The sequence below is a fragment of the Neoarius graeffei genome, chromosome 6, assembly GCF_027579695.1.
Source record: "Neoarius graeffei isolate fNeoGra1 chromosome 6, fNeoGra1.pri, whole genome shotgun sequence".
NCBI classification, from domain to species: Eukaryota; Metazoa; Chordata; class Actinopteri; order Siluriformes; family Ariidae; genus Neoarius; species Neoarius graeffei.
In genome coordinates, this window is record NC_083574.1 from 59,726,348 (window position 1) to 59,751,013 (window position 24,666).

The window sequence follows — 24,666 nt, forward strand, 5'->3', positions numbered from 1 at the left end:
CATGTAAAGAAATCCTGAGACCCAGAGAGATATCAAATAGTAAAAAAATAAATATAAATATAAATAAATAAATAAAAATAAAAAAAATCAAGTCAATATTTGATGTGATCACCTTATGCATTTAGAACTGTACTTCTCTTTGTATGTTCTCTCAGGTCAAGTAATTTTGTAAGGGAATTGGCTGATGTTGGAGAATCTGGTTTAGCTAAGAAGCCAAGAAGCCTTTATTTGTCACACATATACTCAAGTACAAACTTAAGTACACAGTGAAATTTTACTTCCACATTTAATCCATCTGAAGTGGTGAACACACACATGCACACACAAGTGAACAGTGAGTGCACACACATACCCAGGGCAGTGGGCAGCTATGCTACAGCACCCGGGGAGCAGTTGTGGGTTAGGTGCCCTTGCTCAAGGGCACTTTAGCCCAACCTCAGGCCATGGCTGCCCCATGTTAACCTAACTGCATGTCTCTGAATGTTTCATGTTTAGTTGTTCTGCAGACTTTGTCTCATTTTCTTCTGCTTTTCAAGTAATCTCAGAAAGTCTTCATTTATGTTTTTAAAAGTTATTTATTATCTATTAGTTATCTCATAGTTATATATTAGGATACCATGGCATGAGCATGGTCACATAATTTTGATTTGTTTTTTTTTACTTTCAAAAGATGCAGGCTATCTGTTGGTACCTCAAATAATGAAGGTCCCCCACTCTCACGCATTCACTCAGGTTTGCTAACGGTGTAGTGGCTAGCTGCTTTATGTCCCAGGGCTCTCTCATGTCTGTATTACCTTCTGGCTCTCCCTTTTAGTTATGCTGTTATAGTTAGTCTTGCTTGCATAGTGAGTCCCTGCTTGCACTCAGTGTATAATGTTTCTTAACCAGTAGGTGACAATGGGCATACCCAACAACCTATGTTCCCTATCTCTCTCTCTCTCTCTTTCTCTGTGTGTCTCTTACACGTTAGTCCTGAGATACCAGTGATGCTGGCCTCTCCTGCTCTTTGGATCTGCCCAATCCATCCTGATGCCCTACTTCTGGCAGGAGTCCATCCATCCATTATCTGTAGCCTCTTATCCTGTCCTACAGGGCCGCAGGCAAGCTGGAGCCTATTCCAGCTGACTATGGGCGAGAGGCGGGGTACACCCTGGACAAGTCGCCAGGTCATCACAGGGCTGACACATAGACACAGACAACCATTCACACTCACATTCACACCTACGGTCAATTTAAAGCCACCAATTAGCCTAACCTGCATGTCTTTGGACTGTGGAGGAAACCCACGCGGACACGGGGAGAGCATGCAAACTCCACACAGAAAGGCCCTTGTCGGCTGCTGGGCTCGAACCCAGGACCTTCTTGCTGTGCAGCGACAGTGCTAACCACTACACCATCGTGCCGCCCCTGACAGGAGTCTCATCACATCATTCCTGTGGAGGACGGCCCCATATGGACAGTCTAAATATACACTTAGAAGCTGGCTCTGGGCACTTACAGTTTTGCTACGATGGTTTAGGACTACAATTACCATGATAACTTTAGGACTGCAGTTGTCATGAACAGTTTTGCACTCAAGTCTCCATCAATGAACATTTGATCACTTCAACAAAATAGACTTCATGCTAAAACTGTAATGAATTTCCTGGTTACACTGTTGTACTTTGTGACTATGTAGGACACAGTTATAGAAGCGAGTTATTTTATCATCATGCTATCTCTTCTTCTTCTTCCTTGCATTAGTCCCGCATGGGTGCAGGGTCCGCAGCTCGGCTCAGCTGTCTCCACTTACTCCAATCAAAGACATCCTCTGGGTTTGCTTTTATGGACTTTAGGTCCTCCTTTATTGAGTCAGCCGTCTCTTTTTGGGTCTTCCACATGGCCACTTGCCTGGAATGTCCAGTGCTGTTGCAGATTTAGCCATTGCTCCATCTGAGCTTTGTACTGGCGGTGACACGCTCTCATTTTTGCAGCGATTGGAACCACCTGCATTTTCCTAAGGACTTCCGTATTTTCCACATGGTCTAACAGAGAAAGTCCTTGAGACCAGCGTAGCATTTTCATCTCCATGGCATATAGACTTTGCTCGTGTTTTACAGTGACTGGCCAACATTCACAGCCATATAGTGCTACTGGAAAACCACAATCTTATATACTTGCATCATCACGCTATCTGTTATCACCCAAATGAGGATGGGTTCCCTTTTGAGTCAGGTTCTTCTCAAGGTTTCTTCCTCATATTGTCTTAGGGAGTTTTTTTTCCTTGCCATCACCTCAGGCTTGCTCATTAGGGATAAATAAGTTTATTTGGGATAAAATTAGTTCATATTTTTAAAGTCTTTATTTTTCTGTAAAGCTGCTTTGCGACAATGTTTTTAAAAGTGCAATACAAATAAACTGACCTGACTACTTTGTACCAGACTTTTATGTTTTTTTTTAAATGCATCCAGAACTTGCTTTAGTACATTACAAAAATATATTACATTACAAACAGTGGTATAATGCTAATGTACCTGAGTTGCTTTATGAATATTGTCTGGGAACCTTGTCGAGGGGATCTTGACAACAAGGCTTGATCCTCAATAAAAGTTAATAGATGCAGTAGGTAAGAGGTTGTGCACTGACATACAGCATAGAAAGCTAGACTCAAAGGTTTGGGACAACATCTGGTGCATTGTACCACTCCACTCTATATCTCCAGTCAGGCTTGTAGTACTCGAGTCCAGGACTTGGACTTGAGTCTGACTCGTGCCCTTATTTTAAGGACTCGTGACTTGACTTGGACTTGAGCACTGATGGCTCGGACTTGGACTCAGACTCGTGCATTAACTGCATTCGGACTCGTGGATTGGAGACAAGGACTCAGATTTTTTCTTTATTTTTTCTAACATGCCATAATAATTTGGCATAAGATATTTATATCTACATTAATTTTTGTATTAATTTTGTGCAAGATAGTCACACCTGTACGCCTTGGCGCATGCATCAGATAGACTCTCGGGCGCGCTCTGGACAGTGCGCGCGCCAAGCAGACTCTCGCATGTGCGACATAAATGACTCGCACCTGCACAGGATTAAGACACAATCAGTGCACCTATATAAAGACTGTGAAAGCACACTTACTTTGTGAAGTATTGAGTTGCGTTGCTGACACATTATTGAGCCTTATTTCCTTGTTTGGTTTCCTGAGCCCTGATTTTCTGTTTCTTGTCTTTGATTCTGCCTAGTGTATGATAGCATGTTTGTGCCTTGCTCAACCTATTGCCTGTTTCACTGTTTTACAATTTTGCCTGTTGTTCTGGATTGTTTACCCTCTTCACTTGTACAACCCCGATTCCAAAAAAGTTGGGACAAAGTACAAATTGTAAATAAAAACAGAATGCAATGATGTGGAAGTTTTATTCAGAATAGAACATAGATGACATATCAAATGTTTAAACTTAGAAAATGTATCATTTAAAGAGAAAAATGAGGTGATTTTAAATTTCATGACAACACCACATCTCAAAAAAGTTGGGACAAGGCCATGTTTACCACTGTGAGACATCCCCTTTTCTCTTTACAGCAGTCTGTAAACGTCTGGGGACTGAGGAGACAAGTTGCTCAAGTTTAGGGATAGGAAAATCTGAAATCAACTTGGGTCGTCCTTCTCCTCTTTAGTCCGAATGACATGACGTCCCTGATTTCCATAAAGAACTTCAAATTTTGATTCGTCTGACCACAGAACAGTTTTCCACTTTGCCACAGTCCATTTTAAATGAGCTTTGGCCCAGAGAAGACGTCTGCGCTTCTGGATCATGTTTAGATACGGCTTCTTCTTTGAACTATAGAGTTTTAGCTGGCAACGGCGGATGGCACGGTGAATTGTCTTCACAGATAATGTTCTCTGGAAATATTCCTGAGCCCATTTTGAGATTTCCAATACAGAAGCATGCCTGTATGTGATGCAGTGCCGTCTAAGGGCCCGAAGATCACGGGCACCCAGTATGGTTTTCCGGCCTTGACCCTTATGCACAGAGATTCTTCCAGATTCTCTGAATCTTTTGATGATATTATGCACTGTAGATGATGATATGTTCAAACTCTTTGCAATTTTACACTGTTGAACTCCTTTCTGATATTGCTCCACTATCTGTCGGCACAGAATTAGGGGGATTGGTGATCCTCTTCCCATCTTTACTTCTGAGAACCGCTGCCACTCCAAGATGCTCTTTTTATACCCAGTCATGTTAATGACCTATTGGCAGTTGACCTAATGAGTTGCAATTTGGTCCTCCAGCTGTTCCTTTTTTGTACCTTTAACTTTTCCAGCCTCTTATTGCCCCTGTCCCAACTTTTTTGAGATGTGTTGCTGTCATGAAATTTCAAATGAGCCAATATTTGGCATGAAATTTCAAAATGTCTCACTTTCGACATTTGATATGTTGTCTATGTTCTATTGTGAATACAATATCAGTTTTTGAGATTTGTAAATTATTGTATTCCGTTTTTATTTACAATTTGTACTTTGTCCCAACTTTTTTGGAATCGGGGTTGTATTAAGAAACACACCTTCTGCACTTACATCCATCTCCCAACCATCTCTGACAGAATACTTCACACTCCCTGACAAAGAGAACGCACATTCACCTGTTCATACGTCATGTTCAGGAACAAACTAACGTTAATGGTGCTAAAACAGCCACCGTCAAATGGTGCGGTTGGCGTCTTGTTCTTGGACCCAACTCGGATCAATAGTAGACTCGACTCAGACTTGACTCGAAATTTTATTTAATGACTTGGACTTGAACACTGGTGACTCGAGACTGGACTCGGACTTGAGGTTTAGTGACTCGACTACAACACTCCAGTTAAATGTAATTGTATAATTGTCGTAACATTAATATCCCTGACAATACAAGGTGATATGGAGTTTTTCCACCATTGAATGTACTACTATCTCTTCCATAAGAGGGCAGGCCTAGAATATAGGTTTGTGACTACCTTCATTTAACTTATTAAGATATTCCCATGTACCTGTGAGTGACAGATGTTAATGTAGTACAGGTCCAATGATAAATGTGGATGTAACGGTCCATGTAAGTGGGTGGAGCACAGAAGGACGGCAGGACAGAACTGTTTAACAAAACTCTCTTTATTTTGCACTTTTCAGATGCAAACACACACTCAGACACACGCACACACATCAGCCGTCTGGTTGTGGAGAGAGTCCCTCTGCTCTCACTCTCTCTCCTTAAGAAGGGCGTGGTCACTGGGAAGACATACAAACACATCAATTAACAACAGGTGTAGTGATTCTGCCACTTAACTTCCCTGACTCCGCCCTCCTGTCACAGACCGATGCTAGACCACGCCCCCGCTGCCACATACCCCCACCGCCCAACTCAGGCCGGGCAGCCGTCCGGCCCGCAGCCGACTCCCCCCCCCCCTTGACGGGAGAGGAAGTCCGCCACGACCATCTGCGCCCCCGGCCTGTGGATCACCTTGAAGTTAAAGGGTTGGAGTGCCAGATACCAACGGGTGATCCGCGCATTGGCATCCTTCATGCGGTGGAGCCACTGGAGGGGCGCGTGGTCTCAACAGAGGGTGAAAGGGCGTCCCAGCAGGTAGTACCGGAGGGCGAGGACCGCCCACTTGATCGCCAGGCACTCCTTTTCGATGGTACTGTAGCGCCCCTCATGCACCGACAGCTTGCGGCTAATGTACAAGACGGGGCGATCCTCCCCCTCCACCTGCTGGGACAAAATGGCCCCCAGCCCTCTGTCCGACGCATCCGTCTGCAACATAAAGGGGAGAGAAAAGTCAGGGGAGTGTAAAAGTGGCCCCCCACACAGTGCAGCCTTAACCTTAGAAAAAGCCCGCTGGCATTGCTCCGTCCACTGGACCGGATCTGGTGCCCCCTTTTTAGTCAGATCAGTCAGCGGGCTGGTGACATCCGAATAATTAGGTATAAACCTACGATAATAGCCAGCCAGCCCCAGGAACTGTCTCACCCCCTTTTTGGTCTTGGGCCTTGGGCAGGCCGCAATCGCTGCAGTCTTGTTAATTTGGGGACGCACCTGCCCGTTGCCCAAGTGGAAGCCCAGATACCGTACTTCCACCCGCCCAATCGCACACCTCTTCGGGTTGGCCGTGAGACCCGCCCGCCTCAGCGACCTAAGGATGGCCCTCAGGTGTTGTAGGTGCCGCGGCCAGTCATTACTATAAATAATGATATCGTCTAAGTACGCGGCCGCATAGGTGGCGTGGGGGCGGAGGACCCTGTCCATCAGCTGCTGAAACGTAGCAGGTGCCCCAAACAGCCCAAAAGGAAGTGTGACGAATTGGTGTAAGCCGAACGGTGTGGAAAAGGCCGTTTTTTCACGGGATAATGGAGTCAAGGGGATCTGCCAATAACCCTTTGTTAAATCCAGTGTCAAGTAAAAATGAGCCATGCCTAGCCGATCGAGCAACTCATCAATACGAGGCATTGGGTACGCATCGAATTTAGACACCGCGTTGACTTTTCTATAGTCCACACAGAACCGGACCGACCCGTCGGCCTTGGGTACCAAGACCACCGGGCTGCTCCAGTCACTGTGGGACTCCTCGACGATGCCCATTTTGAGCATGGCCTCAAGTTCTTCCCGAACCACCTTTTTCTTGTGTTTGGGTAACCTGTAAGGGCGGCTACGCACTACCACCCCCGGGGGTGTCTCAATGTGGTGCTCTATGAGGTTAGTGCGGCCGGGCAGAGGTGAGAACACGTCCGAAAACTCGGCCTGCAACTGGGCAACCTCCGTGAGTTGGGTCGGGGAGAGGTGGTCTCCACAGGGGACTGGAGAGGGACGTGATGCTAATGTTCCTTTTTGAACCTCCGGCCACAGCTCCGCCTTCTCTGGAACCACCAACACCAATGCCACGGGGACCTCCTCGTTCCAGAGTTTGAGTAGGTTGAGGTGGTAAATCTGTAGCGCCCCACCCCTGTCCGTTCGCTTCACCTCATAGTCAACGTCCCCGACTCGCCGTGTGACCTCAAAGGGTCCTTGCCACTTGGCGACTAATTTAGAGCTCGATGTGGGCAACAGTACGAGTACTCTCTCTCCTGGTGCAAACTCTCTAAGGCGTGTACCCTTGTCGTACAGGCGGGTTTGCCGTTCTTGGGCCTGCCGCAAATTCTCCTGGGTTAGCTGTGTGAGTGTGTGGAGTTTTGCGCGCAGGTCAATAACGTATTGAATTTCATTTTTGCTTGGTGAAGGTCCCTCCTCCCAATTTTCTCGCAGCATGTCTAAAATGCCGCACGGCTTATGCCCATATAATAATTCAAACGGGGAGAACCCCGTGGAGGCTTGGGGGACCTCTCGCACTGCAAATAACAAGGGTTCGAGCCATTTATCCCAGTTACGCGCGTCCTCACTTACAAATTTCTTAATTATGTTTTTAAGGGTGCGATTAAACCGCTCCACTAAGCCGTCTGTTTGTGGGTGATAAACGCTGGTGCGGATCGGCTTAATACCTAATAACCCATACAGTTCATTCAGTGTTTGTGACATAAACGAGGTGCCTTGATCAGTCAGAATCTCTTTCGGGAATCCAACTCGGGAGATGACACGGAAGAGCGCCTCCGCAATACTGCGTGCTGAGATATTGCGAAGAGGCATTGCTTCCGGGTATTGCATTGCATAGTCCACCAGAACTAATATAAAGTGGTACCCTCATGTTGACCGATCTAATGGCCCGACGAGATCCATCCCAATTCTTTCGAACGGGGTCTCGATTAACGGTAGAGGGCGCAAAGGCACTTTTGGAATGGCCGCTGGATTTACTAACTGGCATTCGTGGCATGCCGTACACCACCTACGGACATCGCCGCGAATCCCCGGCCAATAGAATCGGGCCATTATTCGGGCTAGTGTTTTATCCTGCCCTAAGTGTCCAGCCATGGGATTAAAGTGAGCCGCCTGGAATACCAATTCCCGGCGGCTCTTCGGAAATAAAAGCTGCGTGACTCGCTCTTTCGTTTGAGTGTCCTGCGTCACTCGGTATAATCTATCCTTCATAATCGCGAAGTAGGGGAAGGACGGGGTGGCGTTCGGCTGGAGCGTTTGACCATCGATTACTCTCACTTGGTCAAAAGCATGCCGCAGAGTCTTGTCTCACGATTGCTCTAATGGGAAATCCGCGAGGGATTCCCCAATAGAGAGAGGAGGAGCCGGCGGCTCCTCACTCTGGTGCGGAGATGACGTAGACGGCTCTGTGACAGCTGCTCCCGCCAAAGCGACACCGGGACCTCCCCCTGTCAAATGGCAGGACCCACTCTTGACTAAGTGTGTCATTAAACCCCAAAATCCCGGCCAATCAGTCCCCAAAATTAAAGAGTGGGTAAGGCGAGGATTAACCGCCGCCTTCACTATAAATTTTTCCCCTCTGAAAATAATGTGGACCGACACTAAAGGGTAGCGGTGAACATCCCCGTGCACACACAACACCTTCACCAATTGTGCTCCCCCCAATGCCTCGTCTTGCACCAGGTTTTGGTGGATTGAGGTCTGATTACAGCCAGAATCCACCAACGCCTGATATGTATCCCCTTGGATACTCACCGGTATGCGATACGCTCCGGCCCGATCGAGGGCGGCTCCTGGCGCGTTAGGGATCCGAACCACTGCACCCACCTCCATTATCGAGCACTGCTGTTGGAGGTGGCCCGGTTCCCCGCAGCGCCAGCAAACCGGCCCGGGCTTCCTCTCTGCACTAGTGCTCTGGGGCTCACTCACCTGAGGGGGGGGAGAGACAGACACAGAAGGGAGACACGGAAGGGCACCGCGGGTGCGGCGGGCTGGCTGAGGTGGCGCCGGCCCCCGTCTCGGCGGTGGGGGAATGGGGCAAGGAGAAGACACAGGAGGAGGAGAGAGAAAGAGGAGAGAAGAGAAGAGGTCGTCTGCTGTCCTGCCGTTGGGACAGCCACCAGATGATCCTCCGCCAGCTCGATTGCCTGATCCAGCGACGCTGGGCGGTGGCACTGGACCCACTCTGCGGTTCCCGCTGGTAGACGCGCAACAAACTGTTCCAGTACCACCTGGTCGATGAGTCCCTCGGCGTCGCAGCTGTCGGCCCTCAACCACTGCCAGCAGGCATCCTGGAGTTGCTGGCCAAACGCGAACGGCCGGCCGACTTCCTCCAAGCGCAGAGCGCGGAAACGCTGATGTTGTTGCTCCGGGGTGCGTCCCACCCGCTGGAGGACGGCCCGGCGAAGGTCCGCGTAGGCCAGCCGGCGGTCGGCGGGGAGCTGTAGCACGGCCAGCTGCGCCTCTCCCATTAGCAGGGGGAGGAGGCGCGCCGTGCGCTGTTCCACCGGCCACCCCGAGGTCTCTGCTACCTGCTCAAAGAGCGTGATGAATGCCTCGGGGTCGTCCTGCGGGCCCATCTTCGTGAGGGTGAGGGTGGAAGGGCCCGCGGCGGTGGAGTTGGTGGACCCCACCGACGCGAGGAGGTGCCGGAACGCCCGACGATCTTCCTGTTGCGCCAGCACCAGGGCCTCGAACCGTTGTTCTTGCTCCTTTCGGAGGGCGAGCAGCGCCTGGTGCTGGCTCTGTTGGGCCGTGGCGAGGGCGTGGATCAGGTCGGCGAAGGTGGAGGACTCCATGGGGCTGTTGTCTTCTGTGCTCAGGTCCAGGGTTTCGGCACCACTGTAACAGTCCATGTAAGTGGGTGGAGCACAGAAGGATGGCAGGACAGAACTGTTTAACAAAACTCTCTTTATTTTGCACTTTTCAGATGCAAACACACACTCAGACACACGCACACACATCAGCCGACTGGTTGTGGAGAGAGTCCCTCTGCTCTCACTCTCTCTCCTTAAGAAGGGCGTGGTCACTGGGAAGACACACAAACACATCAATTAACAACAGGTGTAGTGATTCTGCCACTTAACATCCCTGACTCCGCCCTCCTGTCACAGACCGATGCTAGACCACACCCCCGCTGCCACAGTGGATATTACTGGTATCCATGTCAATTTCAAAACTTATTTGACACAAAGCAAAATCTTCTTTGCATTGCTCTTATGTCGTATTACCTGTCACTGAAAAACAGCAGGGAATTTTTAAAAAAAGAATTAAAGGTCATAGGCAAGGGTCAGAGGTGGAACGTAGAATATCAACTTTATTTTCTAGAAGAACAACCCAAAAAGCTAATCCAGTCTTCCTGGTGTCTAATTTGCACCCTAAAATTGAATAAAACGGTTAAAATATACTGGTTTGCGCAAGTTCCGAAGGTTTGTTTACATCTCACTTATGCACACTTTTACCACCAGGGGACAGTCGTCATGATGTCATTCAAGGCAAACAGACCAGAAGCAGTTCTGTGTTTACTTGCGAACCGAGCACACGTGTACGGACTTTGGTTGTGAGAGGTTGTGTAAAATGTCTGAAAGCGACAGTGATTTTGAAGTAGGAACTCTCCAAATTGAATATCGAGAGGTGAAACCATATATGTATGAACCTATGGCCGTTGCAAAGCAATTGGTGAAAGTGGCTCACTAGTTTGACCATGCGGCCTCGGAATTGGACAGCGACTCGGCCGACTCTGATCGCGGTGACCCCGGACCTCAACAAAACTCGCGCCCAAACGATTTATCCTGGTAGTTATGATAAATACTTACTTTCATCGTAATACTAAATAAGAGCCTTTTTGAAGAATAATTAAACCGCCCTCCCTAGTGGATATAGGGAACAATTACTTGACAGTGCGCTGGTAGGCCACATTAGCCTTCCATCCGTGGAATTATACTATTTATAGCCTACTCTAAGCAAGGAAATATCCCTTTGTCTCATTTCCACCATGATTGTACAGGATCCCTCAGGATTCTTGACTTGTCAATTGCAAGCAAAGTTAAAAATGTTTACCTCCAATCTTCTCCTTTTTGCTTGAGCGTTGCTGGTTCGTTTCTTCTTTTACTGCTTGATTTTGTGTTCGAATTTTGTCGGAACAGCGTCAGGTTTGAGCCTTCTCTGTCTGATACCGACGCCTAAACTCTCCAACAGATGGGGATTCTTCAAGAAGTGATCAGAGCACAGAGTGGCATATTTACCCGGCTGCCAACCCCTCGCTTCACGCGCACAATCCACTCTCTCCGCCTCTTCTCCTCTCTCAGAAAAAGGTAAAAACTTCTTCCTGAACCGGTCCCGTTGTTACAGTTCACTGCACAACAATAAGGCATGGTTTTTCTTTGGAAATTCCCGAACGCACATCTGCACTCAAGCCGAACAGCAATGCAAATAAACGGAAGTGGACTCAACTCAAGCAGTTTGTTTGTCTTGAATGACGTCACGCGCCGAGTGGTCACGAAAATCGCTGAGCAGAAATTTACCATGATCTGCGCTAACTTATTCTAACTTATTTTAATTATTATTTATTAACAATACTTCTTGGGACCAGAAGAAAATTTCAGAGTGTTTTTTAACATATAAAGTTTCAAATGTGAATAAATTTAAAACCTTTGCCTATGACCTTTAAATGCTGACTTTGGTTAGATGTGAATGTAATTGCCTGTTGCATTGCGTTTCACTTCCCTCAGAGCTTTCTCCTTGTGCCACAGAGAAACTGATCAGAGATTTTTTTTAACTTTGCACACCGTTTAAGTCTAGCCTTCAGCAGGATATCTGAAGAAGAATGGAAAGCAAAACACCATAAACTCATTTGGCTCAAATTAGAGATTCATAATCCTGGTGTTTTAGGACTCAAGCTTAGGACAGTTTTGTGCTTTCCTTACGTTAATAGATTGACCCAATTCAAAAGAGCTGTTAATTCAGTCAGGCATGTTAAGAGTACAGAAAGTTGCAAAACAACTGTTCTGAGTAGGAACCTCCCAAGCAGTATTGTCCAATGTTAACCACAATGGGGTCAGTATGGCTGCACCCTTTTGTTCCAACAAATCAGGAACTGCAAGTGACAACTGATTAGGCCAAGATCAACTTATTAAACAGGTGGAATCAGGTGTAGTTCCTGACTGGTTGGAACAAAGACCTGAAGCTGCAATAGCCCTTTGTGGATAACACTAACCAACACTGCTTTGGAGCATTTGGATGCTTCCTGTATGTGCACAAACACTGCAAGCTTCTCTGCAAGGTGAACATCTCTCAAGATAGAAAAATGGCCGTAAGCTAAATGATGGACCATCTGCAGTGTTAGACACAGGACAGAAGGAGTTTGGGCTAGTGTGTTGGGACCCCTGTTTATTGAAAATCTTGTCTGGTAATACCACATCTCATCACCAGAGGTCACTATAAGAAGGACACTGATAATACTAATTAACTTCATCTTTGGAATTGGAGTGCTCATTATCCATTGCGTGTCCTCACATTGTGGAGTTTTAGCTAACCTAAATTGTCACCAAGTGTGAATGAGAGTCATTCATGATAGATCCTGAGTGAACTTAGGCATACATATCTAGTGTTCATAATTTGGCTTCTACCAAAGCTATAATCTTGCATCCTCCCTTACCACCGCAGACCAAACATGTGTGTCACACTTTTTTGTTGTCGGTTGCCTTATACATGCACCCAAATTCATCTCAGCTGGGTCAAAACCACACTAGACAAGCTGAGCAGGAAAAATACATTCTCTTTCTTTGTTTACCATTACATTAATGGCATTTAGTCTTGGTAATGACTTTAAACTGCAACCGGTGGTGAGTCTCAGGTCCAGGAGGACTTGAGTATTGGGGAAAGTGGACTTACCGCTTAATCACCATTGTTCCCAGGCCCGCTCTGACCCAGAGTGGTTGCACCTGCCTGGGTTCCATCTATGGGATACATCACCAATAAGGCACTGGCAGCAGGGCGCTTTTCGGTGCAATGTGGCAGGTGAACCCAACAGGGTCAATGGCACACCAGCAGATGGCATGCAGAAGAGCCACTCAAATGGCCAACAGATGGCATCACCCAGCACTGTGGGGCAACTTCCATACCTGTCAGGTCTATGGCACTTTTGTGCACCACTTGGCATCAGGTCTGGAGGTCCAGAGAGACAACATGATGGGAGCACAACATTGTTTGTCTTACCTTACTGTGCAAGGCACTTCATTAGGAGAGGAGCTCTGGTGTGGGCCTTGTAGCCCATTTCCATTTCTGTGCATCCTAATGAAGCAGTCATCATGGACAGCCAATGATGAATGGCATTTAGCAGATGGTCTTATCTAGAGCAATGTACAACATACCCAGAGAAGCAATTGGAGGTTAGGTGCCCTGCTCAAGGGCACTTCAGCCATTCTTGTTGGTCCAGGGAATCAAACCAGCAACCTTTTGGTCACAAAGCTGCTTCTCTAACCATTAGGCCATGGCTTCCCTTAGCAAGCAGTAGGAAATAGCACATAGTAATCTAACAATTGTGTTATAATTGGGGACTGTAGATAAGCTAAAGTGCATCATACCCAAAGCCATCCTCAAAGTCATTTCCCAACTTACTAGCCCCTTTCACTTGTACAGGTTTTCCTGTTACTGGTCTGCCAATTCACTGGGACAGGGTTCTGTGTTAAGGTGAGCCAGACTTGAAACATTGATTTGGCAGTTTTCCCAGACAAGATTGAGTAAAACTGTTTGTAATGTGACAACATTTTAGGATGTGTTTGTCCTGTGGTTTGCTTTAGGGTGCAAAGTTAAAAAGCAACACAAGCAAGAGCTAGTGAACAAAAACAACTTCAGCTTCCAGAAAATGGCTGGAAATTCAGTGGATTCCAAAAGTAAAGAACTTCTAGCAGTCTGAACAAAAGGACTATTCAGGACTCAGTCAAATTTACAGGTACCAAGACAATCAAAGACCACAGGATTATGAAATGACAGGGTTGAAAACATTTGTTGAACCGTGTCATGATTATCCAGAATATGTTTTGACATAGATTAAAGAGGGAATAAAAGTAAGAATGAAAAGGAAAATGACTGAGGGGAAGGAAGATGGGGTGAGAGAGGAAGGATGTTTAAAAAAGATGGAAAGGTTAGCCATTGGATGGCCCCTTTTCCTCTGGTACTGTTTGTACTGTCTAACAATGAATTGTAGGGAAACAGTAATATAACTTCAAAATGGATAATAAAGCTCATAAGAGCATGGGTCCTGATTGTCTTGACCACAATTTTAGGTTAAAAAAAAAGGGACCTAAACAAGTCATCCTTTTTGCAGACTTGCCAACTTTCAAAATTCTCATGGGGGAGAAAAGTGCGTGAAAGACATTTTCAGTTGTACGAGGGTATGATGCGTGGCTGAAATGATAAAAACAGTGGATCCCAATTAATTGCAAACCATTTGAAATGTATACAATTAAAGAGTTTTTGAATTGTTGATATTGTTCTATCAATTACTCTAGGTTATGGGATTCATGTATCAGGCATGAGAGAGCTCAGAGTGAAAAATCTGAAATAAAACTCTCGTCTTGAATTTTAATATAATAACAATGAAAGGGAAGTCTGCTTAAATCAGATTTTTAGCTGAAAAATCTCATGCCTGAATATTGTATACATACAGAGACCCACAGAAAATAACACAAGTGATGCTTTAGAAGAATGTTTATCATTTCTTAAAATAGTCACAGTGAATAAAGGTATTATTGGATTGCATCAAATGTGTTTTCCTTCTGTAAGCTCATGTAAAAATACAGAGAACTATCATATCATACTTGTATATAAATAAAATTTTAATAAGATTTAACCAAAATAGTAACAATTAAATAAATACTGCACTGTCTTAGTACTACTAAAATGCATCTCTCTCACTAAACACTTTCCAACATAATTTTTTTAAAGCACTAGAAATACTATCAAAATCCTATTGGAATGCATCAAAGGAATTTGCTCATTTGCAAACTTTGACTGAAAGTTTTCAAACAAAATTTTAAAATGGCACTATAAATACTACCATACTATCAAAATATACTCCACAAAGAAATTTACTCGAATGCAAAATTTTAGTACGACCAAAATACACTCACTAGTAATCTTTCACTTAAAACCTCAAAACTCTATCAAAATCAATCACTTTCCAGATAATTCACTTGCAAACTTTCACTTAAAACTTTCAAACATAAATTCAAAATAGCACTAAGACACTCCCACACTATTCAAATACGCTCACCAAACAAATTCTCTGTCATGCAAAATTTCACTAAACACTTTAGAAGTTGTACAGTTTGTTTCTGAAATGGTATGGAAGACTAGTTTAATTTCACACTCAAATGTCCATTATATTCTGATTTCAGGTATCTTTACCTTAAAATGTGTAACTGGCTGGTCGAACATTTGCTTATCCATGGAAATTCATTCTCCCATGCAACCTGGTATTTGCGTTCATATTTTTGCCGTTTGGTATTTGGTTTAGTGGCCGTGATGAATGACTGCTTGTAAAAAATGTCGGACAGCCTGGGTGAATCCTACATTACGGAACTGACTGTCGTTCTGTTCGTTGATTTGTTAAAAATCAGTTGACGTCAGCAGTGTTTCTCATACAATTCTGATTGGACATAATCGGGAGTATTTTTAACTTGGCGGTAGGGATTTCCCCAAACCGGGAGATTATCCAGCTTTTAACAAATACGATCGGGAGACGGAGGCTAAAATCGGGAGCCTCCCGACAAAATCGGGAGGGTTGGCAAGTATGTTTTTGCATACCCATGAGCACCCAAAATATCCTTGGTTTTTTTTTTTGTTGTTGTTTTTTGAACATCTTTGTTTGGCTAGATTAAGTCTTATCTATTATCATATGATTTTGATGGCTGTTAGTTTGTTGTTTCATGTGTATTTGCATTCAAATTTTGATGACGCCTGGCGGTTTTGCCCTCTTAGTCTGTTTTGTTGATAACAAGGTCCATGTTTGTTCTGTGTATGTATGTGCTTGCTAATAAAAGAACGAGTGTATTGTTTTTACACTGCTTCCTGGTCAAGCTTTTTCATTGCTGACCATACAATACACAAATTTCCACTGTATTTAGCTGGTCTCTCAGGTCCGTCAAACCAGGACCATATGAGAACCAGGAAATCTTTGCTCATTTTAATGTAGTGCAACATTGCCTAATCATGAATAACATCCTTTTTTTTAAAATTAAAAAATCAGGGAAGTAGCATTTGTGTAACAGCCTAAATGTAAGTTATTCAGGAACACACCATTTACACTTCAGTTTATATACTAATACCTCATTATAATCATATTATCATCATTATAGTCATGTTGATATTCGGTGTTTGAGGAGCACACTCATTGAAATAATAGTCAAAAAAGCAACTATATCAATACTTTATTCAAGAGTTAATGAGCACAGACTTCGCAGAAAAAGTCAGTAAGCTGTTTTTTAAAGCTTTAACACTGTAAGAAGTATTTAATTCCTGAAGGTGAACATCAACACGATAGCCTCGATGTTGATGTTGACGTTGATATTGAAGCTGTGTAGCCTACAAGGCTCTCTGCTCTCTTTCATAACCTCATATCTGAATGCAGGTATGGTCAGTGCCTAGATATTTAGACCTACAGAAAAGGCTCATTAGAGCTGGATGTTGATGTTTCATTATGCTGTGGTTATTTAGCGGAACCTCCCGCCTCTGCTGTGCACAGGGAGGAGAGAAAAGAGAAGAGAAGTGGAGAGGAGTGAAGAGGCGGAACAGTAGCAGCACACACTCTTGTTTCAGGCATGACAGCGCCATTCAGCTTCCTGCTGACATTTCTGTCGCTTACTTACTAATGACCTTTGAACCCCTTTTGATAACGTCAACAAAGACTTTTGGGGAGGACAGTGTTCATTCCTAAGGTAGGATTTTTATTTTTTTAATTTGAAAGCATGTGTTCTGTTTTTGGAGAAATCTATGTTCTTATTAAAACTAAGATAACTTCACTTGCTTGTGTGGCTTCCCTCATTCCCTCGGTTATGGTTTAAGTTGCTAAAATCCTCCACACAACAGCTGAATTGCATGTGAGAATAGTTTGAGTGGTTGAGACTGCAGTGTTCCTGGTTGAGCTGGGAGGATCCTGAACCAGGCTGGGATCTTCCCGTTAGATGAAGGAGGATACTGGCTCTTGTCCAGTAGATTAACACTCTTGCTGTCTTCATCCTAATGCTCTGGCAGGTGTGAGGTTACAGCATGAAGAGACTCTATACAGCAAAATCCCCAGTACAGCATTAACATCTACAGGGTTAAGTTCTATTAACAATTCACAGTAAAATAAATAAATAAATAAATAAATAAATAGGGGCGACATGGTGGTGTAGTGGTTAGCACTATTGCCTCAGAGCAAGAAGGGTCTGGGTTCGAGCCCAGCAGCCGGCGAGGGCCTTTCTGTGTGGAGTTTGCATGTTCTCCCCCTGTCTGTGCGGATTTCCTCCGGGTGCTCCGGTTTCCCCCAAAGACATGCAGGTTAGGCTAATTGGTGGCTCTAAATTGACCGTAGATGTGAGTGTGAATGGTTGTTTGTCTTTGTGTCAGCCCTGCAATAACCTGGCAACTTGTCCAGGGTGTACCCCGCCTCTCACCCATAGTTAGCTGGGATAGGCTCCAGCTTGCCTGTGACCCTGTAGAACAGGATAAGTGGCTACAGATAATGGATGGAGGATAAACTGAGTCAGCAACAAAACACTGGGAGTCATGTCATCAGAGTGAAATATCAGGAATTATTATACATACGGGCCACTTTTTCCATGGAATAAAAATATGTATTCGATTCCCTTCTTGTGGGTTTATTGATGCCATGCAATATTATCATCATATTGCTTATCCTCCATGAATTACACCGCTCTCTCCAATGGAGAATGAGCATGCAATATTGTTATAATATTGCACGTTGTCAAGACAACATGACATCACATGGCAGAGCTCTTGCAAAGATCCAATGACAAAACTTTTCTGCTGTGCATGCACACAATCATTTCTTTGTCTGCCAGGAAAGAGAGAAGACGAAGCTAATCCAGTGCTACCGCTAGGATTAAGCACTAAATAAATAAACTGAAAACTGAAACTAAAGATGTGCTGAACACCCGAAAGGCTACCAAAACGTCATTATATATTCTTCACGCATATTTACAAGAGAAAAACATACCAACAGACATAAAAAAACTGGAAAAGAGACACGCTGGAGATGCAAAACTTCCTAATGAGTGACAGTGACAGTTTGTAAATAAACATGGCTGCCAAGGTTTGCTCATTAAATGCGGAAGAGTTTGAGAGAATTTTGGCTGCCAGGTCGCTCCGTTGTGTGTAGCTGTCGATATTAATTTTAAAAGTAACTTAGTAACTTAGACAGGGGGAAAAAAATTAAATAATAATCATGATAATATTCAACTTGACTGTGTCAGTAACAGCGTTGAGAGCGCAAGCTTGAAACAGCCTCCAAACATAGCCACTTTAAACTACACTTCCCATGAACCACAGCGCCCTCTGTCTCATGTCTATTAATTACATGTCACTCGTTTCCTTGTCAATCAGCTCCACTATTTAAAGTCCTTTCTCATTCACACTAGATGCGAAGTATTGTTCAGTATTTTCTCTCCTGTTGTACCAAGTCGTTTACTTTCTGCCTGTCCTCTCATTATCTCAACCGTATTCACGTTAACCTCGACCTTGCCTTCTCGGCTTGCCTTCATTATTCTGTTTGCCGATCGACTGACCCCTGCCCGTTTCTCTGACCACAATTCTCGTCTTCTGATTTGGCTTAGTCAGCAGTTTGCTTCACCCGCTATCCCCTGCGCCTACATCCGTAAGTACCTGCACCCTGACAGACTGTGCTAGCACTGGCCTTCGCTAACACTACACCGGCTAGAACGTAACTGGACTGTCGTGCTAACAGCACAGAGTCGCGGGTAAGTTCACGTTGGCCTTAAGTAATGCTACTACTGAATGCTACACCGGCTAGAAGGCAACTGGACTGCTGCGCTAAAAGCACCAAGTCGCAGGTAAGCTCACTTTGGCCTTCGAGAATGCTGATATGAAGAGAATGTGTATGTATAATCTCATCTCATTATCTGTAGCCACTTTATCCTGTTCTACAGGGTCGCAGGCAAGCTGGAGCCTATCCCAGCTGACTACGGGCAAGAGGCGGGGTACACCCTGGACAAGTCGCCAGGTCATCACAGGGCCGACACATAGACACAGACAACCATTCACACTCACACCTACGGTCAATTTAGAGTCACCAATTAACCTAACCTGCATGTCTTTGGACTGTGGGGGAAACCGGAGCACCCGGAGGAAACCCACGCGGACACGGGGAGAACATGCAAACTCCACACAGAAAGGCCCTCGCCGGCCACGGGGCTCGAACCCGGACCTTCTTGCTGTGAGGTGACAGCGCTAACCACTACACCACTGTGCCGCCCTGGATGGATTTTTTTTCGAAGAAATTTCAACATTTTGTACAGCCTGTATGTATAATAATAATAATAATAATCATAAAAATAATATTGGCTGGCTTTTTTTGTGGTCTATCAGATATATTCCATTCAGCTAGCATGACACTGAACTCATCTTTGACTCGTTCAGTATCATGCTAGCTGAATGGAATATATCCGATAGCCCACAAAAAAAGCCAGCCAATATTATTTAAATATGTTACTCAGATCCGCGATGTATTTCGTATGAAAAATGTGAATTTTTCAACACAAGAAGATAAACTTCATATCTTCAAGCCAACGTGTGATTTTTCTTTTTATTACATAGCCACGTTCACAAACAAAAAGTACCCAAATTTATCAAAACAGTTCATCGGTTTCCTCACGAGTGACCTATACAGATTTATGTTACAGTTTTGGATCTCCAAATCCCGGATGTAGTTCATATGAAAAATAGGAATGGTGTAGTTCCCAGTAAAACAATCATATCTGTTTTAACAATCAAAATATTCTCAATTACAGTAGTTTACTCTAGTTTTGGGGATATATTAAAAGGGCCAGCTCACCCTTCCCAGAATGCTCTGTGCCATCCATGCGAGTCACCATTTTTGATGCTAGCAGTATTACTAAAACAAGTCACAACAATCCCCAGTGACATCCTAGGCCATAGATCTTAAATTATAACGTAAAATTGAAGATATTTTGTCAATGTATCCATACTTTAAATTCTTTCGACCAATCAATTCCGGTTTTGTGTGGTTATTCTGTTGTAATTAACCAGAACCATCCTCGTCTGTCTCGTGGAATTGTGGTGAGGGAAAGAAAAGATAAGGCACATTCTGTTCACAGCTTCCACATATGACACGTAGATGAAGAAAAAGTTCGAGATGGGATCACTAGCAATGAATTTGCAGAGGTTTTGCTGAACAGAGAGCTAGCAGGTAGCGGTCACATGCTTTCAAAACAAAAACAATGACTTGGATTCTGGTAAGGGTGAGCCAGCCACTTCAAATTTTACAGTCGAGTTAATGATGACTGGGGAAGTGGTAGCTCAGTGGGTTAAAGTGCTGGGTTATTGATTGGAGGGTCAGGGGTTTGAGCCACTAAGCTGCCATTGTTTGGCCCTTGACCTTATTGGCTCAACCTATCCATATCACCCCTGCATAGAAGTGGGAAAAAGATGGAGAGGATGAATGACAAATAGTTTCTGAACTCTTACAGTGTGTAATTAGCACATACAGTGGGACAAAAAAGTATTTAGTCAGTCACCAATTGTGCATGTTCTCCCACTTAAAAAGATGAGAGAGGCCTGTAATTTTCATCATAGGTACACTTCAACTATGAGAGACAGAATGAGAAAAAAAAATCCAGAAAATCACATTGTCTGATTTTTAAAGAATTTATTTGCAAATTATGGTGGAAAATAAGTATTTGGTCAATAACAAAAGTTCATGTCAATACTTTGTTATATACCCTTTGTTGGCAATGACAAAGGTCAAACATTTTCTGTAAGTCTTCACAAGGTTTTCACACACTGTTGCTGGTATTTTGGCCCATTCCTCCATGCAGATCTCCTCTAGAGCAGTGATGTTTTGGGGCTGTCGCTGGGCAACACGGACTTTCAACTCCCTCCAAAGATTTTCTATGGGGTTAAGATCTGGAGACTGGCTAGGCCACTCCAGGACCTTGAAATGCTTCTTACGAAGCCACTCCTTCATTGTCTGGGTGGTGTGCTTGGGATCATTGTCATGGTGAAAGACCCAGCCACATTTCATCTTCAATGCCCTTGCTGATGGAAGGGGGTTTTCACTCAAAATCTCATGATACATGGCCCCATTCATTCTTTCCTTTACACGGATCAGTCGTCCTGGTCCCTTTGCAGAAAAACAGCCCCAAAGCATGATGTTTCCACCCCCATGCTTCACAGTAGGTATGGTGTTCTTTGGATGCAACTCAGCATTCTTTCTCCTCCAAACACGACAAGTTGAGTTTTTACCAAAAAGTTCTATTTTGGTTTCATCTGACCATATAACATTCTCCCAATCCTCTTCTGGATCATCCAAATGCTCTCTAGCAAACTTCAGATGGGCCTGGACATGTACTGGCTTAAGCAGGGGGACACGTCTGGCACTGCAGGATTTGAGTCCCTGGCAGCGTAGTGTGTTACTGATGGTAGCCTTTGTTACTTTGGTCCCAGCTCTCTGCAGGTCATTCACTAGGTCCCCCCGTGTGGTTCTGGGATTTTTGCTCACTGTTCATGTGATCATTTTGACCCCATGGGGTGAGATCTTGCATGGAGCCCCAGAGGAAGATCGAGGGAGATTATCAGTGGTCTTGTATGTCTTCCATTTTCTAATAATTGCTCCCACAGTTGATTTCTTCACACCAAGCTGCTTACCTATTGCAGATTCAGTCTTCCCAGCCTGGTGCAGGTCTACAATTTTGTTTCTGGTGTCCTTTGACAGCTCTTTGGTCTTGGCCATAGTGGAGTTTGGAGTGTGACTGTTTGAGGTTGTGGACAGGTGTCTTTTATACTGATAACGAGTTCAAACAGGTGCCATTAATACAGGTAATGAGTGGAGGACAGAGGAGCCTCTTAAAGAAGTTGTTACAGGTCTGTGAGAGCCAGAAATCTTGCTTGTTTGTAGGTGACCAAATACTTATCTTAAAGAGGAATTTACCAATTAATTCATTAAAAATCCTACAATGTGATTTCCTGGATTCTTTCCCTCCATTCTGTCTCTCATAGTTGAAGTGTACCTATGATGAAAATTACAGGCCTCTCTCATCTTTTTAAGTGGGAGAACTTGCACAATTGGTGGCTGACTAAATACTTTTTTGCCCCACTGTATATTACAGTAATGTCTGCATCAGTGAATGAGCCTTTGTAGTGTTTCATTAACACTCACACCTCTGATACACAGTTGTGATACACAGGTGTACAAGGCACGTACTGGCCTAAAAAAAGTTATTGTCGTGGCTCAGATGGATAAGGTGCCATACCATAAATCTGGGGACCTGGGTTCAATTCTGACCCAAAGTCATTTCCTGATCCCTCCCTGTCTCTCTCTCCTGCTCATTTCCTGTCTCTACACTGTCCTATCCAATAAAGGTAAAAAATATCTTTAAAAAAAAAAGTTTTTGTCAGGTCAACTTTTTTGTTAGTGCATTTCATCTATTTCACATATGCAATGATGACATAACTTGCTGGTTTGCATAAACTTTAAGTGTTAAGCGCAGCCAGATTTGTGTAAACTAAATGCTCTAGGTATTCACTCAGTACTGGGCATTTTCTTGTCTACACTAACAGGCCACTTTAATAGGAACTTGTTCTTGATTCTAAGATTCCTGTTCAGGAGTGGAACCAATGTGGTCTTCTGCTGTTGCATGCTGAGATGCTTTTCTGCTCACCAAAAAGGCATTTCCACCCACAGAACTGTCGCTCACTCAGTGTTTTTTTTTGTTTTTCACACCATTCTGTGTAAACTCTAGAGACTGTTGTGTGTGAAAACCCCAGGAGGTCAGCGGTTTCTGAAATACTCAAACATCTGGCACCAACACCCATGCTACAGTGAAAGTCACACTTTGAGATCACAAGTTTTCCCGTTCTGATGTTTTGAAGTGAACATTAACTGAAGCTCTGCATGATCATTTGCATTTGCTGCTGTCAAGGAATTCGCTGATTAGAGAACTGCATAAAACAGCAGGTGGATGGGTGTTTCTAATAAAGTGGCAGGTGAGTGTAAGGTATAGCCTGTGCATGATCTATGCAAAAAAAAACAATCTTATGAATCTCTTGCTGTGAGGTGACAGTGCTAACCACTACACCACCGTGCCGCCCGAATCCCTTCATCAAAGTCACAATTTAAAATTAATGCCAGATCAGGGCTTTTGCTCACTTTGGAAAATATTCTGCAGAAAAAAAAAATGCAGTTTAAAATTTTTTTGACTTGTCCATGAACATGATCTTCAGATAATCATCTCATCTCATCATCTGTAGCCGCTTTATCCTGTTCTACAGGGTCGCAGGCAAGCTGGAGCCTATCCCAGCTGACTACGGGCGAAAGGCGGGGTACACCCTGGACAAGTCGCCAGGTCATCACAGGGCTGACACATAGACACAGACAACCATTCACACTCACATTCACACCTACGCTCAATTTAGAGTCACCAGTTAACCTAACCTGCATGTCTTTGGACTGTGGGGGAAACCGGAGCACCCGGAGGAAACCCACACGGACACGGGGAGAACATGCAAACTCCGCACAGAAAGGCCCTCGCCGGCCACGGGGCTCGAACCCGGACCTTCTTGCTGTGAGGCGACAGCGCTAACCACTACACCACCGTGCCGCCCTTCAGATAATCATTTTATGAAAATTCTTTAGTAAAAGAGAGCCAAAACCAGCAGTAAGAATGTTGATTCATAAAGTCAGATGTAGAAAGCAGAGGAGATGAATATATAGGAGGCGGCAAATGTAACCTTTGACTTTGTCAGTCTATTGCTGACAGCCTTGGCTATGCGACAGTAGTATATATTATCTCTATGTTCATTTTTATGGGTGTTTCTGTATTTTCTGTGTGTTGGCTGGAAGAGTGTTATCTTCTACCCCCTATCAGCTACATTATACTTAAAGGTCCCATGGCATGAAATTTTCACTTTCTGAGGTTTTTTAACGTTAAAATGAGTTCCTCTGACCTTCTTAAGTCACCCCAGTGGCTAGAAATTTCATAATGTGTAAACCAAACTATGCCCAACATTTGAGAATGGCGCGTCAAAACGGCGCGTTGATAAGCTCTTCCCTTTACTACGTCAGCAAGGGAGATGATCCCCACGCCCCCCCCCTCTGGATTCCCACCCACTGTATGAATTGCCCGCCCAGTTGTAGTGAGGAGACCATAGAGGACACAACAACATGGCATCACCTAAGCGAGCGAAACATGGAAATTGCGCTGTACATGGATGTGACAACACAGAAAAGAGTCTGTTTTTACTGCCGACGGGAGAGCCCCTGAAGACGCAGTGGCTTAATTTTATTTACTTCAATAATACGCCGTCGAGTCTACCTAAGACGGTGTATGTTTGTCGGAAGCATTTTCCTGATGAATGTTTCCACAACTTGGGACAGTACAGGGCAGGTTTTGCACATCAACTGTCACTGAAGCCTGGGTCCGTACCAAGCATCCCTGCCGCATCAGCCTCAAACACCGAACAAGTAAGTGTATAACTGTTAAGTCGTTTTGCCGTGTTTTAAAATCGGTGCCACGTTAGCCTTGCAATGGCTACATTAGCTGTGCAGCTAACCATTTCCTGCAGTTAGCCAGGCACTCTG

General features: G+C 44.4%; 1 protein-coding gene across 1 annotated transcript in view; it reads left to right on the plus strand.

Annotated features, from left to right (window-relative positions):
• Positions 1-16,641: 16,641 nt before the first annotated feature.
• The window catches only part of ripor1 (RHO family interacting cell polarization regulator 1), a 241,345-nt gene continuing 233,320 nt past the window's right edge, over positions 16,642-24,666 (plus strand). Inside the window, exon 1 of the mRNA XM_060923946.1 lies at positions 16,642-16,765. The gene's annotated coding sequence lies outside the window, so the exon portion shown is untranslated. The remainder of the gene's footprint in view (positions 16,766-24,666) is intronic.